Source organism: Macaca thibetana, chromosome 11 (assembly GCF_024542745.1).
Source record: "Macaca thibetana thibetana isolate TM-01 chromosome 11, ASM2454274v1, whole genome shotgun sequence".
Taxonomy (NCBI): Eukaryota; Metazoa; Chordata; class Mammalia; order Primates; family Cercopithecidae; genus Macaca; species Macaca thibetana.
Window position 1 is genome coordinate 93,631,413 of NC_065588.1, and position 16,909 is coordinate 93,648,321.

Sequence of the window (16,909 nt, forward strand, 5' to 3'; positions counted from 1 at the left end):
TTATTTCTTATTTTCATTACTTGGTTCCTGGACTCATATATTCTACTTATTAAAGCCACAGAACCATATAATGGCCATTGATTTAGAATGTTGTGTTAGTTCCCTATTGCTGCTGTAAGCAATTATCACAACGTAAGTGTGGCTTAGAACACAATTTTATTATATTGCTGTTCTGGAGATGAAAAGTTTGAAATGAGTCTCCCTGGGATAAAATCAAGGTGTCAGCAGGGGTTTGTTCATTTCAAGGCACTAGGGAAGATCGATTTCTTTTACTTTCCAGCATCTACAGGCCACCTCTATGTCTTGGCTTTTAGCCCCTTCCTCCATATTCAAAACCAGCAGTGTAGCATCTTGCAGTGTAGCATCTTTCAGTCTCTCTCTGACTCTCCTCCCTGCTCTGTCATTCATTTCTTTATCTGCCTCTCCTACCTCTCCCTGCTTCACTCATAAGGACCCTGTGATTACATTGAGCACACCTGGATAATCCAGAGTAATTTTCCCTTCCCAAAGTCCCTTTTGTCATATAAGGTAAATTATTCATAGGTTCTTTGGATTTGGATATAGACATCTTGGGGGTAGGAAGGTCCTGATTCTGTCTACAAGAGATGTATCCTATGTTCTGGAGAATAGCCCACATCCTTGCAGGATGACATGCTAAGCTGTTTTCTTAGCTGTGCCTTCCAAGGGTCTTTCCATAGCTTTATCAGATTGGCAGCTTCTCGTGGGTGGGATGTAATAGGGAAATGGATCCCATGGTTTCATGCTGACTGATGAGAGGCCAGCTCATGTCAATTGGTCAAATTGGTTGTTTGATAAATGCCTTTTACATCGTGGATGTTCCCATAGGTCTATTTACATGAATTCTTCCAATAACTTCTTGTCCCTGATTTTCAGATCTTTGTACTTCCAAGGCCATGATCAACCAGCCAAGCTATTCACAACTGTCCAAGAGTCTATACATTCTTTTACCTTGAACCACTTCTTAGTCCTCACAAAGCAGATGGCCAGGTATACCATTCAAAGTTTCATCCGATGAGAGGATTTTCCCTTATTGCTGTTTTTCAGGGCTGCCGAAGTCCATTTTGGTTTGCATTTACACACTGAACCAATACATTTGAAATTGAGCTTAGTCTTTTTTGCTCTGTCATCAGCTGAATATAAGGGACCCCACCCTGGGACCATAGCTGTGAGCTGAGGGGAAGGTGATGGTGCAACAGTGGTGACATGGGGCTCTGGGTCATGTGCTTGTGTAGCATACTTGTGCCCTATGACCCTGCTTGTGCCTCACCGCAGATGTACTATTTCAATCTTATGATGAGTTGTTACTGGGCTTGTCCAACCTTATTATTCAGGGTATGTATGCCAGTGCCAGCTCCTGATGGGGAGTTCTTGCTTCCTGGTCACATGATTCCTATGCTCAGACACTCAGTCTCCAAGGCCTAGTAGCATGCTAGGAATTGTTTTCTGAATAGTATATGAAATAGTTCGGCTGTATCCCCATCCAAATCTCACCTTGAATTGTAATAATCCTGACATGTCAAGGGTGGGGCCAGGTGGAGAGAATTGAATCATGGGGCAATTTCCCCCATATTGTTCTCATGATAGTGAATAATTCTCATGAGATCTGATAGTTTTATAAACGGGGGTTCCCCTGCACAAGCTCTGTCTTGCCTGCTGCTATGTAAGACATGTCTTGCTTCCTCTTCACTTTCTGCCATGATTGTGAGGCCTCCCCAGCCATGTGGAACTGTGAGTCAATTAAACCTCTTTCCTTTATAAATTATCCAGTCCCAGGTATGTCTTAATTAGCAGCATGAGAAAAAGACGAATACAGTATATAATTGTCCAATGCAGATGGCATGGCTTTGCTTAAGAATCCTAAGGCCTCTATACTGTAGATCTCTTATTGGGCCTTCTGCCCAATAGCTCCATGTGAAGAGTTTAAGCCAACTAAAAAGTTAGAGCAAATAGTTTCCACAAGACTGTTCTCACTTTTGACACCCAACTGGATGTTTGGGGGGTTTCCAAAACTACCCTCAGTTTTGGTAATTCAGTCGAGGAACTCACAGAACATACTGAAAGTGATTACACTCATAGTTATGGTTCATTATAGGGAAAGAACACAGATTAAAATCAGCCAAGGAAAAAAGTACAAAAGGCAGAATCTGGGGAAGTACCAAATGTGGACCTTCTGTCAGTACACGTTGCTTTCCTGGCACTGGTGTGTGACCATGCCCACAGACCATTGCCAATCAAGGAGGCTCACCCAACCTCAATGTTCAGAGTTTTTATTGGGCTCCATTATTTTTGGCATGATTGATTGATCTTAGTCTCCAGGCCGACTGATACCATACAACTCAAAGTCCCCATTCTAATTCACATTGTTAGTCTTCCTGGCATAGTTAGCCTGGACCCTAAAGTATCAGTAGCCCCATCTGAAATCATATTGTTACTGTCTGGCCAGCCCAAAATCTCCATACAAACAGAGATTATCTCTCAGGAGCCATGGACAAAGGCCAGAGCTTATTTTGTGCAAGGTTAAATTCTTTGCTGCATACTACACATATTGATTTTTTTCCTTTCACAAATATCTCTATTACCACAGGAAATGGTAGATTGTAAGGCCCAAAATTGTAAGGCAGGACTGCTTCCACTGCAACCGGGACCTGCTCTGGCAACTTGCTGTATCACTTAGTGAATGGACTGGAACGAATACCCAAGTGTAGAATATGCTGCCTCTAGAACCCAAAGATGTATATGAGATGTTTTGCTCCCTTCTTCATGCTGGAGGCATGAGATGCCTTGATTCTCCCTTTATTCTGGAGAGAGATGTTCTGGTATGTCTCAGGCTACTGGGCCCCTAAAATCTTCACTAAGGCAGGGGGCCCTTGAATCCTCATGGAGTTACTAATGCCTCTAGTCAACTTGCCACATACTGCTCGTCATATCTGATTAACAAAATGTCATTGATATAGCTGCCCAATGATGTTCTGAAGAAGGTCTAGGTGGTCTAGGTCCTTTCATGTGATATCATAACAAAGGGATGGGGAATTTATATAAATCTGAGATAAATCATAAATGTATGCTTTTTTTGTCCTGTGTGAATTCAAATGCATTGATCCAGATGTCCCCATCCTAGGTTTTAGGTTCCACACCTTCCCAATTAAAGGTCTTGACCTTGGCATAGCAGACTTGCTGAGATTGAGAATTTAACCTTCACTGGAGCATTTGTATCCTTATACTTAAGTCCTGGTCTGATTCTCAGCTTTTTCTGACCTCTGGCTTTTTGTGCTGCCAAGCAGGCCTTCTGGCTTTCATAATTTACCTTAAATTGGAGATAAACCATCCTTAGACCTTCATTGTCTTTCTCCGTTGCATTGATGTCACCTGATAGTAGCCACCCAATTCCATAGTCCTTCTAATGGCCATTTCCCCAACACCTCTCAAGCTCTTTAGATGTTACATCTGCCAGTGAATTTTCTTTCACTACTATCCCACCATGTTTCACCAAAAATTAAAAGTTTAAAAATTACACTACTGAAGCTTCCATTGAATATCTGTACTTAACCTACCAGAAGTGTTGATATTTTTCTTGCCAGACTGACACTCAGGTGGTCCATCTTCAGAATCCCATTTTGGAATTGGCTTCCTAGGCCAACTGCTAATACCAGCTTTCTGAGGTCTGATTCCCCAAGAAACAGACTGGGAGGCAAAAAATGTCTTGCTAGCATTTTATTGATAAGAACTCTCAGGAATACTACCCGTAAAGGAGTGAGGGAAACAGGACTGGAGAAAGGGAGATGAACTGCGGTAAGGTTGTGCTACAACAGAAGCATTGGCCAATCTTTTATGGAGCTCTGGTGTTGGATGGCCCTTCTGAATTGTTCTCATTTGAGGCAAGAGATCTGACCCTTTGTAGCTCACACCAGCCTGTTATTAGATGCAGGCTTCCCTGGGCTTGGGACATACCCTTGTGGGTGGCACCTCTCTTTGGCTGAGGGCAATAAAGGGTTTCAGCTATAAGTTGTCAGCAGTCTACTTCTTGGCTTCTGGGAGAATGAGCACCTCAGTCCTTAATGAGAAGTCTTTGAGGTGAACCACAGCACCCTCTCTACTCAGCTATATGATCAGTAACATTCTAGATGTGAAGTTTCTATCTGGGTCTCGGAGTGACCATGTGTAGCTGACCGATGTTAGACAGGTTTCTCTGTAAGAGAGAAATCTTTGCTTTGTCAAGCCCTTTAGATTTTGGCATTCATTTATGATCTTAGTATATTCCGGCCTTTTCTAGGCAATATATCATATATGGTAGCTCTTATTATTAACATTTTTATTATTATTTCTAAGCATTATATTCTATAGGATAGTTATTGTGATTTTCAAATGGCACACAGAGAAGTTAAGTGACTTGATTAGCCTTACAAAATAACTGACAAAACCAGGATTCAAGCCTAGGTCTACCTGACTGGAGAGCTCTGCATTCTTTTTTGCAATATCACATACTCTAATGTATTGGAGTACTTCATTAAAATGTACTCTGTGAAAATTGAAGATGTCCTTGAGATGGGTTATGCACTTTATCTTATCAGCCAGTAATACCTATAAACGTGTTTATCCATACTTTCCTGAAAACAATTGAGAACAGATATTGATAGAGTACAAGGAATAAGACATGCCAAGGCCTAATAATCAAGGGAAATGGAAAATAATCCCGTTGTGGAGCATAAAAGGACAACAAGAGGAGAGGAGAGGAGCAGTCAGAGCCTGACATAGCAGAGGAGAGTCATCTACTCTTTCTTTGGTCCTGGACTTGTGATCAAGTAGAGGGGTGTTTTTGTGATCTCAGGGAAGGCAAGGAATTCCTAAACAAAACCCCTAATCACAAACCCTAATACTGATGTATTTGATGATATAAAAATCAAAGATTTCTGTTCAATGCAGGGCATATAGACATGTTAATAGTGGAAATAGAAATCTGTATGTCCATTATCAATAAGAGGTTATTATCTGGAGTTAAAGAAGATCATTGTAAATCAGCAATAAAAAAATATAGGAAAAACAGGAAATAGAGATAAATAGGAAAAAGAGTAAATCTTGTTGTTTAATAAACAAATAACAGAAATACTCAGTCTCGGTAATCAGAAAAACACAAATTAAAATAGCATTGAGATATCACTTTATATGCAACAGATGGACAAAAATTAGAAAGTCAAATCATATCAACTGTTGGCAAAGACGTGGGAATGAAGGCATCCTTCATGCGCTGCAGAGTGAAGTATAATCAGAACAGCTGTTCTGGAAGGAATATGGCTGTGTGTAATACAATTAAGCATGTGCACATCTCATAACCTAGAAATCCAGCTCCTGAGAATAGACCTCTGACAAGCTGGCTCAGACCCATATGCCGACACTTATGAAGATATTCATTGCAACGGTGTTTCTGGAATACTAAGAACAGGGTCAACCCTGTGATGTGTTTGTTGTCAGGGTAATCAATACGTAAAACCAAGGCAAACACAACCGAAAACCTGAATGTTCCTACCTCTCTCTGTGTGTCTCTCTACACATGAGTGTGTGCACTCACAGACACACAGCCGCGGAAGGTGAAATGGAAGAATATACATTGAATTCTTTAGAGTAGAAGTGAAGGAAGATGTGGGTGATTAACTAACTTTATGCATTTGAGGTCTTTAAAAAGAGAAAAAAAAGAAGCTAATAAAAGATTAGCTATAAAACTGGTTTATATCAGTGGCCTTTGTTATTAATCCATGAACTAATAATTCTTATTATTTAGCATTACATAGGGAATTTCTTCTGATTCCCACTTTTATTAGTCAGGATTCTCTAGAGGGACAGAACTAATAAGATATATGTATATATGAAAGAGAGTTTATTAAGGAGAATTTTCTCACACAATCACAAGGTAAAGTCCCACGATAGGCCGTCTACAAGTTGAAAGAAAGGAAGCCAGTGGTGGATCAGCCCGAGTCTCAAAGCCTCAAAAGTAGGGAAGCCAACAGTGCAGCCTTCAGTCTGTGGCCAAAGGCCTGAGAGCCCCTGGCCAACCACAGTATAAGTCCAAGAGTCCAAAAGCTGAAGAACTTGGAGTCTGATGTTCGAGGGCAGGAAGCATTCAGCACAGGAGAAAGATGGAAGCCAGAAGACTCAGCAAGTCTGCTCTTCCATCTTCTCCTGCCTGTTTTGTTCTAGTTGTGCTGGCAGCTGATTAGATGGTACCTACCAGATTGAGGGTGGGTCTGCCTCTCCCAGTCCACTTACACAAATGTTAATCTCCTTTGGCAACACCCTCACAGACACACTCAGAAATAATACTTTTCAAACCAATCAAGTTGACACTCAGTATTAACCATCACACCACTCATAATTCCATCCAGCCTTTGGGGACTCTCTTTGACCAAGACTTTAATTAGCACTTTCTTAAGTGTTTTACTCACATGATGACCCTCATGGCAGACCTATGAGGAATAGACTTCATTTTGTAGTTGAAAGGAAGAGGCTCTGAGAGGTTGAGCTATGGCAGAGTGTCAGTGGATTTGGAATTAAGGTGGATCCAGCTCCAACAATTGCCTTCTTTCCTCATCACCCGGTTTACCTCAAGTCTCTGCAGAATGTTGCACAAAAGCAGTTGTAATTCTTAGAGCTTTAGAGTGCTTATGTTGCTGATAGAAAAAAAAAAGCTGAAATTTTTATTTATTTATTTTTATTTTAGATAAATTTCAACCTTCCATTGAGACTGGAGTCTTTTCAAGGCTCAAATATCCAATGAACTACATCTGGCCAAGTTCAAACTTGATGTGAGGAAAATGATTTTCTCTTTGAAAAGTGCTATGGTTGGCCTCTCAGCTTCCTTAGCTGATTTCCCTTCTCAGGAGCTCTCTATTAAGAATTAACTTGCTGGCATAGAGAAATATGATCTGTATAATCTCCTCAGCATCTAGTGCTGTTGTGTGTGTCTCCTTTTTATGTCCTTTGTACTTTCCTCAAAACACAGATAGAATCAAACTTAACTAGTGATTATCTGATACTGTTACAGGGACAACAGTGATCTGTCTAGTGCTTTACAGTTTGCAAAACTTTCCACTCACATTATGTTACTGCATCCTTGAAACAGTCCCAGAGGTTTCATTCTCTCCATTATGCAGAAGAAGAAATGAGAATTCTAAGACATCACTTGTTTCACCTGAAGAGTGCAGCATGAAAATTGAATCTCATTCTAAATCCCATGCTCTTTTCTTTAACCATGTCTCCTCTCATAAAAGCCCCAACATAGTTTTTATCATTTCCAAAGCCCATTCCCATACTTTCACTCATATCAATGCTTGTACAGTTGACCCTTAAACAACACAGGTTTGAACTGCTTGGATCCAAGTATATGCACATGTTTTTCAACCAAACGCAGTGTTTGCAGGATGCAAACCCTGCATATATGGAGGGCTGAACTTTTGTACATGCAGGTTGACTGTGGAACTTGAGTATGTACAGATTTTGTTGTGGGAGTTGAGGGTATGCATCCTGGAACCAATCTCCTGCGTATGTTGAGGATGACTGCACAGATTGGATGATATGCCCAGCATTAGATCATTAACTGGGGTGGAAGGGTGGGATCTGAAGCTGGGGGCTGTGTCTTCATGTCCCTACCACTACAGAAAATTATACTCCTCCAGTTTCATGCGTGGTCTCTCTAATGTGAATCAGAGATTGTGCCAATAAAATAATGCTTCAAGGTGATGAAGGGCACCACCGCTTCTGTGAGATTCTGAGGGTGAAGCAGACTTTTCAAAAGAGAAAATAACCTGTTGTAAGTTACTCAGTAGAGCCACAGTTGCCAGGCTCAGCCTTTTTCTCAGTGACCCTTAAGCTGAAGAGGAAGAGTCCACCAGGGAATAAGTCATGGGCTCTAAGATAGAGGAGCCTTAATGAAGGTTCTCACAGAGCCTGATAAGACAAGTGACATGTGAAAGATGGTCCAAGGGATCTGAATGAGTCAGGAGAGGATTAGTCAGTGGTGCTTCCTATCGGCTGCCCTTAGTTCTACACCTCCCTCTGGGCCTGCCTGCCTGCCTTCCCTTCCACATTTTTGTGGTCCATTAGCGCTTCCAAGGAGGGTGCTGGAGGAAATGAATACCAGAGCAGCTGATTCACTGCTTGAATGAGTGTAGATTTGGGGGTGTCTAGGAGTTCTTCCTCGGGCCTCTCAAGTCAATACCCCCATATCCCCAGAATAGCTCTCCAGACCCTGGGGAAGAGTATGTTGCAAATAAGCCTCTGATTAGTGAGTTAAAACTGGGTCTTCCCAGAAAAGATCCGGCCTTTAAAGTGAGTGACCAAGAGTTGGTCTTTCTTGGAATCAGAGGTAGGATGGAAAGTTATGTAGAAAAAGCATTAGTCACCAATGATCCCCTAATGATAGCCTGCGTGGTCTGAAAGGCAAAACACAGAGAAACAGTTTTTCACCTGTTCATGCTGTTCCTAACCCTGGTCTCTTATTTTATTTATAAATGCATATAGGTCACAGGGCGACTTGGTAGATGGAGTTATGATAACTCGGGGACTCTGCTGTCAACCCTGGTGGCTAAACAACACTGAGCTCATATTCTGCTCACACTCTCATGGCATTATCTCTGTAAGTTACAAGACAACTCTGCCATATCACTACAGTATAAACCAATTAGCAGATCAGTCTCACAGATGGAACCACTGCAGTGTCCCTGGAATTTGTCCTCTCCTCCCTGTTTCAACAGCTGCCACACTAATTCAGATCCTTCTAACCAGGCTACACGCACCAGCTCTTACATGTCCCCCTGCCCCCTTCCTCTTTCCCTTGCAACCACCCAGCCCAAGGCATTGAGATTCTCTTTCTAAGGCATGGCTTTCTATGTGCCACTTATGGGCAATGACTCTTTCAGGAATCCAAATAGCTGCATCCCTGCCTCCTCTGGGCTTTCAGAATATTTTATTTTTACTGTGTTACATAAAGACTTTCATCTTGCATCCTTTTCAAGCTGTTTTATAAAAATAAGTGAGCATGTGGATCTCTCCCCTTAGATAATAAGTTGCACCTTGGACAAGTCCAGCCTTCTGAATCTTGTGTGCTTCACAACCCTAGCTGGGTGCATGGCCCATAGGAGGGACCCAACATATGGTTGCTGAATCCAAATATTTTGTGTGAATGCAAATTTTATATATATCTAAACACATGTCCTGTAACTTCTCCTAGAGTAGGGTGTGGCAAACTACAGCCAACCAGCAACCAACTGTAACCAAAAACAACTGCCTGTCTTTGTAAATAAAGTTTTATTGTAACACAGCCATGTTCGTTCATTTACCTATTGCCCATGGCTTCTTTTGTACTATACCAGTGGTCACCAACCTTTTTGGCACTGGGGCTGGGTTTCGTGGAAGAGAATTTTTCCATGGACTGGGGTGGGGTAAGGGGATGGGGGATGGCTCGGGGATGAAACTGTTCCACCTCAGATCATCAGGCATTAGATGCTCATATGGAGTCGGCAACCTAGATCCCTCACATGTGCAGTTCACAATAGGGTTTGTGCTCCTATGAGAATCTAATGCAGCCACTGATCTGACAGGAGCCAGAACTCAGACAGTAATGCTCACTCACTTGCCACTCACCTCCTGCTGTGCTGCCTGGTTCCTAACAGGCCATGGGCCAATAGCAGTCCATGGCCAGGGGTTGAGGACCCCTGTACTACACAATAGAATTGAGTAGTTGCAAGAGATTGGCCTGCAAAATTGAAAATTTTTACTATCTGTAACTTTACAGAATCTAAAGTATAAGCACTCTGAGGGCAGGGATTGTGCTTTGTTTATTTTTCTAGTTGACTTCAGAAGCCCAGTACACACTTGTTGAATAAATTACCTGGTGAATTAATATTTGGTGAAGAACTATAATTCAAAAATTTGGTCTTGTTTTCGATAAACTATACTGGTTAACTACCTGATAAGGGATCTATTCTTTTCATCCATTCATTCAATGATTATTTATTGAGCATCTACTGTGCATCAGATACTATCATTGGTGTTGAGACAAATGGTGAGCAAAACTGACACGGTCCCTACTCTTATGGAGTTTAAGTCTTTGATGGGGACATACATCATTCAAATGTCAAGTGCATAGTATTCATTGTAGTAGGGGGAGAGAGGTATATGGGCTGCTGAGAGCCTGTTCCGTTGGGATTAGCTCCAGTAGGGAGGTCAGAGAAGGTTTCTCTGGGAAAGTGGCTTTGGAGGGATATGTATGGGTTTATTTGGCCAAGAATCAAGGGAAGAGTGTTTCCTGATGAAGGAGTAGCATGTGGAAGGTCCTGTGGCCTGGTAAATATGAGGAATGGCAGAGCAGGGTGGTAAAAGCCCAGAGAAAAGGTACGTGATATGGCTGGAGGAGAAGACAGTAGTCTGGTTGAGAGCCTTCAAGGAATTCTCTCTTTACCACTGGAACAAAGGAGGACCACTGAAGGGTGAGCAGAGAAGTGCTGTTAGTGGAAGGGGTGTGGGAAGAGGTGGATTTTAGACAATTGTATTTTACAAAGATTATACTTTCTTTGGAGGCAGATTTTTGGGTGACAGCTGCTTTCAACGATTGATTGCATATTTCTTAATAAATCAAACTCAGGAAAATAACAGTTATGTTCGTCCTAGTATTGTGATAGTAATACCTTGCATTTGTTTAGCTTTAAAAAAATAACCTCTGTTTTCACATTTAATGCTATCTTTTAGTATTAAGTATTGCACATATGGTACCACAAGCTAGAACATTTTAGCACAGTCTATGGTGTCACCCTCCTGGTGAGCTGCACACAAGAGCACGTTAATGGAAACTTTTGGGCATTGGTTTTAGTTCCGAGGCTGATGTTTCTGGATCTTTTCAGACTGAAATCTCCCAGCCCAGGCTAGCTGCTTAAAGAAAGAATGGGCTTAAAGACCTTGGCACCAAACCCTCCAGAGCTCGGAAGAGTCCCAATAATGGCAACTTGCTGCTGCATTTTGTTCTCAGAGTTAGAAAAGTAATGATTTTTTCCTAGCTCTAGTAATTTCCTTTTTGCTAATTGTTCTGTATATAGGCACTCTTTTCCCTCCCTGGCCTTTGTTTTTTCTTTATTGCCTTTTACGTTTACTTAGTCATTAAAATTTCTTTCTGCTGTCTTGCCATTCTTTTTCCTAAACATTTTCCTTTACTTCTCAACTGCAGGAGATGCCTGCCTTGCTTTTCTGGGAAAGGCTGGGAGATGGCTCATGAGACACAAGGTTGGGGCACAGCTGCTAAAAGCACAGGATAAGCCAGGACAGAAAATTAGGACAGAGACCCCAGTCCTTGTTTGTTTGTTTGTTTTCCCTTTAATTGAACTGGGGTGGCTAGATACTTGGGCATGTTATATAAAACCACGAGAAACTACATTGGTAAACTGGGTCTCCTGAGAGTCAACAGTAGGAGATCTGCGAGTGCTGCTGGAATCAGGAAACCACTTGGCCAATGTGTGCCTTTTTGAAGCAGCTGGATAATTATGAAGAATGTCATGGTTTTCTCTTTGGTGTCATCCTATTTCCCATCATTTATTTTTTATTTGATTAAGACATTTGAATGGAACTGTAGCCATTACTCAGAAATAGAGGGGTGTCATTCATTTCTGAATCCAAATACTCACTTCAACTCAGACTTAAGCTGAGTCTAACTTAGAATCTGTTTTAACATTTTAATTGCAATTAAATATGAAACTTGAAAATGATGTCAATAAAGTGCTGTAAAAACATATTTTCTGTTTGAAAGATTCCCTTTGGGATTAAACTATCTCTCTGGAGGTTTTTTTTAAAAATTGTTATTTATAAGTGTATTTGATGCTGAAATTTGATCACCAGATCTATACTTCTATTCATCTTTCTTCTTAGGCATATTTTTGTCTCATTATATTTTTTCTTTGAGATTTATTTACTCATTTATCATTCTTTGGTTCACTAGGTTCTTTTTCACTCTAACCACGATTTCATTAATCTTTTGGTCCAGAATGAAATAGTTGGCTGTACAGGGAAAAAGGAGAGAAAAACAGATTCAATTTGGGAGCTACCCTGATGATCAAAGAAGAGATGAGATCTGTGAACCATGAAAGATAAGAACTCAAAGAAGTCTGATATTCATGACTTTGCTCTATGCTAAGTGTCCAGAATGTCGTAGTTAGTAAAATTACAGTAGACATTGTCCTGTTCTGATCAAAACAAAACAATAAATAGACTGAAGGAAATGCTATTCTGTAAATTGGATTACAAGATTTTGACTAAGTCTAAAACTATTTAAGAGACTTAGATTTTTCTGTCTTTCTCTAAGCAGAGCTAATCTTGAATTGATTACATTTCCAGTGTTTCTCAGTGTTAGTGAAATAAAAACAAATTTGCAATTTATTTTCATTTAAGATCCCATCTAATAAAAGACAATTTTGGGTTACATAAAAATATAACTCTACCTATTTGGTTCTGGAATGCCCTGTGGACGGAATACATTGTTCCATTCTTTATTTCAGGAATGGTAATGCCAATTAGCTATGTACTATTAAGTAAACCATGGATGAAATGCTGCAACCCTACCCCAGCCAGTGGGATAGAAAGTGAGACAAAGAGCTTTTCCCACCTTCAAGTTGGTTGGGATCAGCTGTTTGAATTATCTCACAGAGGAGTTAGAGTAACCGACTGATTCACAAGGTAAAAAAAAAAAATAGTAGCAAATCCTTGGAGGATGCCATATGCTCTGTGCGTTGTGGCAAGCTGCTGACAGCATACAATTACAGACCTGAGATGAGGCACCACCCCAAAATCCAGTGGACAGGAATCTCTCCAGGCTTTTTAATCACTAATGGGGGCACACTCCTTCATTTCTGATATTTATCAGAAAGTGAATTAGTTAAAATGCAAATTCTTTCTGCCTGAAGAAGTCTGCATGTGGACTGAATTAATAAAACATGATTTAAAAAACACTGTGTTGAAGTTATAGTTAGAATCCTTCTTTCCTCTCTGCCATCATGGCCTGGAGATTCTAACCTCATTCTAAAGTCTGGGTCCTTTAAACCTAACCTATCTGACTGCAGCCCAAGTTTGAAATGAAGTTGTTGTTCCGGAAACTTCTTTATAAATATTCATCTCAAAAGGCAAGGGTGACAGTGTTGTAACAGGACATTTTTGCATACAAAGCAAGTGTATGAGGCCTGTATTGTTAAAGGCACTTTCACGTCCTTTTCTGTGTGCAGGAAATCCTCACGCCTGTAATTACTGGCTAGTAACATTGCTCCTGCAACGTGGAGCAGTTGGCCTATTGTACGTGCAATGATGGATGTGTACCATGTGCCGGCAGAAGAAGCATCTCCTTTAACAGCCATGGTTTGCTGCATATTTATTATCTATTATTATAGTCTTCATTGTAAGCTAGCCCAGAGTGAAGACTGCAGTGTGATTTCCATTGTAATTTCTTATTTTCATTCACTTTCAGCTTTGGGAAATGAGGTGAATTTGTTCATGAGGGCATTAAAGAACCCTTTTGTTGTACTGTGGCTATTCACCTGTCTCTATCTGACCCATGGAGCATAACTAGAAAGGTGCTAATAGGTATTTCTGAAAAATTGGGAGACAAATTCATGAGTCAATGATATTTTGTCATGGCTTTTGCATTTTATTCACTCTCACTTTTTTTTTTTCTGCCGATAGTTCTCTCTGTTAGCATGGAAATTTGTAGCACAACACAGCATCTCACTGAATACTCACTCACTCAGGATCTGGCCTGCCTGCTAGTGATTGGACAAAACAACAAGATAAAGAAAGGAGAACTTAGAAAGGCCAGGCCGAAGTGGGTGAGGACTTTTCTGGCCATTCATAACAAAACTCTTCTTCTTTGATCATTGCTTCAGTTAGTCTCTTTATCTCTTTAGGATTTTTGTCCATTGCTATTATTTCCATGTTTCAAAAAATTTAACTTGGTTATAAGGCTGTTGAACCTGAGATGAAGAATGCACAGCAAACAGCGAGGTGATGGATGGATGGATAGAAAGTGGTAACATAACCAGGAAAACATTTAATAACACTCAGATGGCCAGGCACTATGGCTCATGCCTGTAATCCCAGCACTTTGGGAGGCTGAGGCGGGTGGATCACCTGAAGTCAGGAGTTTAAGACCAGCCTGGCCAACATGGTGAAACTCTGACTCTACTAAAAATACAAAAATTAGCTGGGCTTGGTGGTATGTGCCTGTAATCCCAGCTACTCAAGAGGCCAAAGCAGGAGAATTGCTTGAACCCGGGAGGCAGAGGTTGCAGTGAGCTGAGATTGTGCTATTGCACTCCAGCCTGGGCAACAGAGTGAGACTCCATCTCAAAACAAACAAACAAACAAACAAACAAACAAACACACTCAGATAAGGGCAGACAAAATATAATGAGATGACAGCAGACATGATTAAAATATGAACAGGATAACAACATTATTAGTTTGAGCTCTAGCCAATTGGAATGTGGCTTTTTGAGCTCTTAGATGAGGTTTTGGTCCCTTATATCTGACCATGGTGCAGTGTTGCTGGGCTTCTGGAATTCAGGCTTTGGTGGACAGTAGTGGTTCTCAAAGTGTGATTTCTAGACCACTGACAGCAGCATCCCCTGAGAACCAGTTAGAACTACAAATTATTATTAAATTAAATTATTAAATAATTACAAATTATTAGACCCTACTTCAAGTTTCCTGAATCAGAAACTCTGGGGGTGGAACCTGCAATCTGTGTTTTAACAAGTTTTCCCAGCGAATTTGATACAGAACGATTGCTTCCAAAAAGCTTGAGAACCACTGGCCTAGGGACTAGACACTAACATTTCAATCTTTTTTTTTTTTTTTTTTTTTTTTTGAGACGGAGTCTCGCTGTGTCACCCAGGCTGGAGTGCAGTGGCCCATCTCAGCTCACTGTAAGCTCCACCTCCCAGGTTCACGCCATTTCTCCTGCCTCAACCTCCCCAGTATCTGGGACTACAGGAGCCCGCCACCACACCTGGCTAATTTTTTGTATTTTTGGTAGAGATGGGGTTTCACCATCTTAGCCAGGATGGTCTCTTGACCTCGTGATCCTCCCGCCTCAGCCTCCCAAAGTGCTGGGATTAAAAGTGTGAGCCACCGTGCCCGGTCAACGTTTCAATCTTAAGATGTTAAGAGCTACTTAGAATTTAGTGCCCTTGACTTGAATTCTCATTTATGGTTTAAATGTTTTGTTACTAGCAATTGGTCAAACCAAAGGTGAAGAACCTGAAATACCAGTGTTCTTTTGGTTGTACTATCAGGCAAATGGTTGACTGATTTCTAGATCAACAGCCAGATGACTATTACCTAATATGATTGTGCTTTGATGACTGTATTATCACTAGAAGAACATGACAATTTTTTCCTCTAGTTTTCTAAGGGAATCATCTGTTGGTTACTCAAGTGTTGTTAACTAGACAACCAGTAGACTCTTCCTGAGGATACCAGTTTCCTTTTGTCTTGCTTTGTCACCCAGGCTGGAGTGCAGTGGCACCATCATGGTTCAATGCAGCCTCAACCTCTCAGGATCAAGTGATCCTCCCACCTCAGCCTCCTGAGTAGCTGGGACTACAGGTGCGCACCACCACACCTGGCTAATTTTTTTAAAAAGTTTGTAGAGACAAGGTCTCACTATGTTGCCCAGGCTGTTCTCAAACTCCTGGCCTCAAGCGATGGCCTCCCAAAATGCTGGGATTACAGGCAGGAGCCACCATGCCTGGTAATTTCCTTTTCTGTGTGTGTATGCAAGTGGAATACCAATAAACACTGACTCTCTGATTTTTTTTTTTTTTTTTTTTTTTTTTTTTTTACCCAGTATGTGTGTGTAGAGAGCAAGTGTGTGATGTCTCAAAGACTACGTGGCATTATTGGTTATTTTGTACAATTACCACAGAGCACAAAATTTAGGCAAAACTGCTTCTGCCTTTAGTTATTTTGCATTTATTAAAATTTGGTAATCTAGTATACCTATTAGTAGTGACCTCTGCTGTCCGGAAGCAGTACTACAACCATACAAATAAGTACGGGAATTTGATATTGTCCTACTTTGCGAGGAGTGGATTTACTGAAGTTACATAGAAAGAAAAGTGGCATGGCTTACTGCAACATTATTTGGCTCTATTCAAAGAAAAATTCATTGCAGTGATGCCTGATCTGTCTTGAGAAAAATTATATTGTTTTTCTTCCATTGTCAAGTTACCAAATGTCACCTTTGATGGCACTCCTCAATAGGCTAGAGAATTTTTTAGAATTAGGAAGTCAGCATGATATTCTAGCTACCAGGATAATTCTCAGTCTTTAACATGTGACATTATTACCTATCACTAGTTTGTCTCTGATCATCTGAAATTAATGCCTTATAACTCTCAAAATAAAGTAAAAAAAATTTTATCTACCTTTAAGTATCTTACCATGAATGGTGATATAGGGGGAACAAAGGATCCTGATATCCACTAGATGATCAGTATTTGTTCAGTGAATATCTAAGTATTACAAAGTTAGGATGCTATATCGTAGAATCTAAGACAATCTTGATTGTTTCTCTAAAATGCAGGATCTGACTGGGAATTAAAGGACTGTCATTCAAATAATGGTATTTCCTTTTTTCTTGATGTGTAAGCTTTGCCATGAGTTAAGAACTTTAGAGACAAGTATTAACTATTATATGTTCCTTGGCTAATATTTTATAAACTAAGCCATGGGATGCTACTGCTATGCTAATAAATTTAGAAATATTTATTGAATACCTTTAAGGTACCTAACTGCATACTATAGTAGGACAAAGGTGAGCTTTGGAATCAAGCAAACCTTAGCACTTATACATGGCTCTTTTACTTAC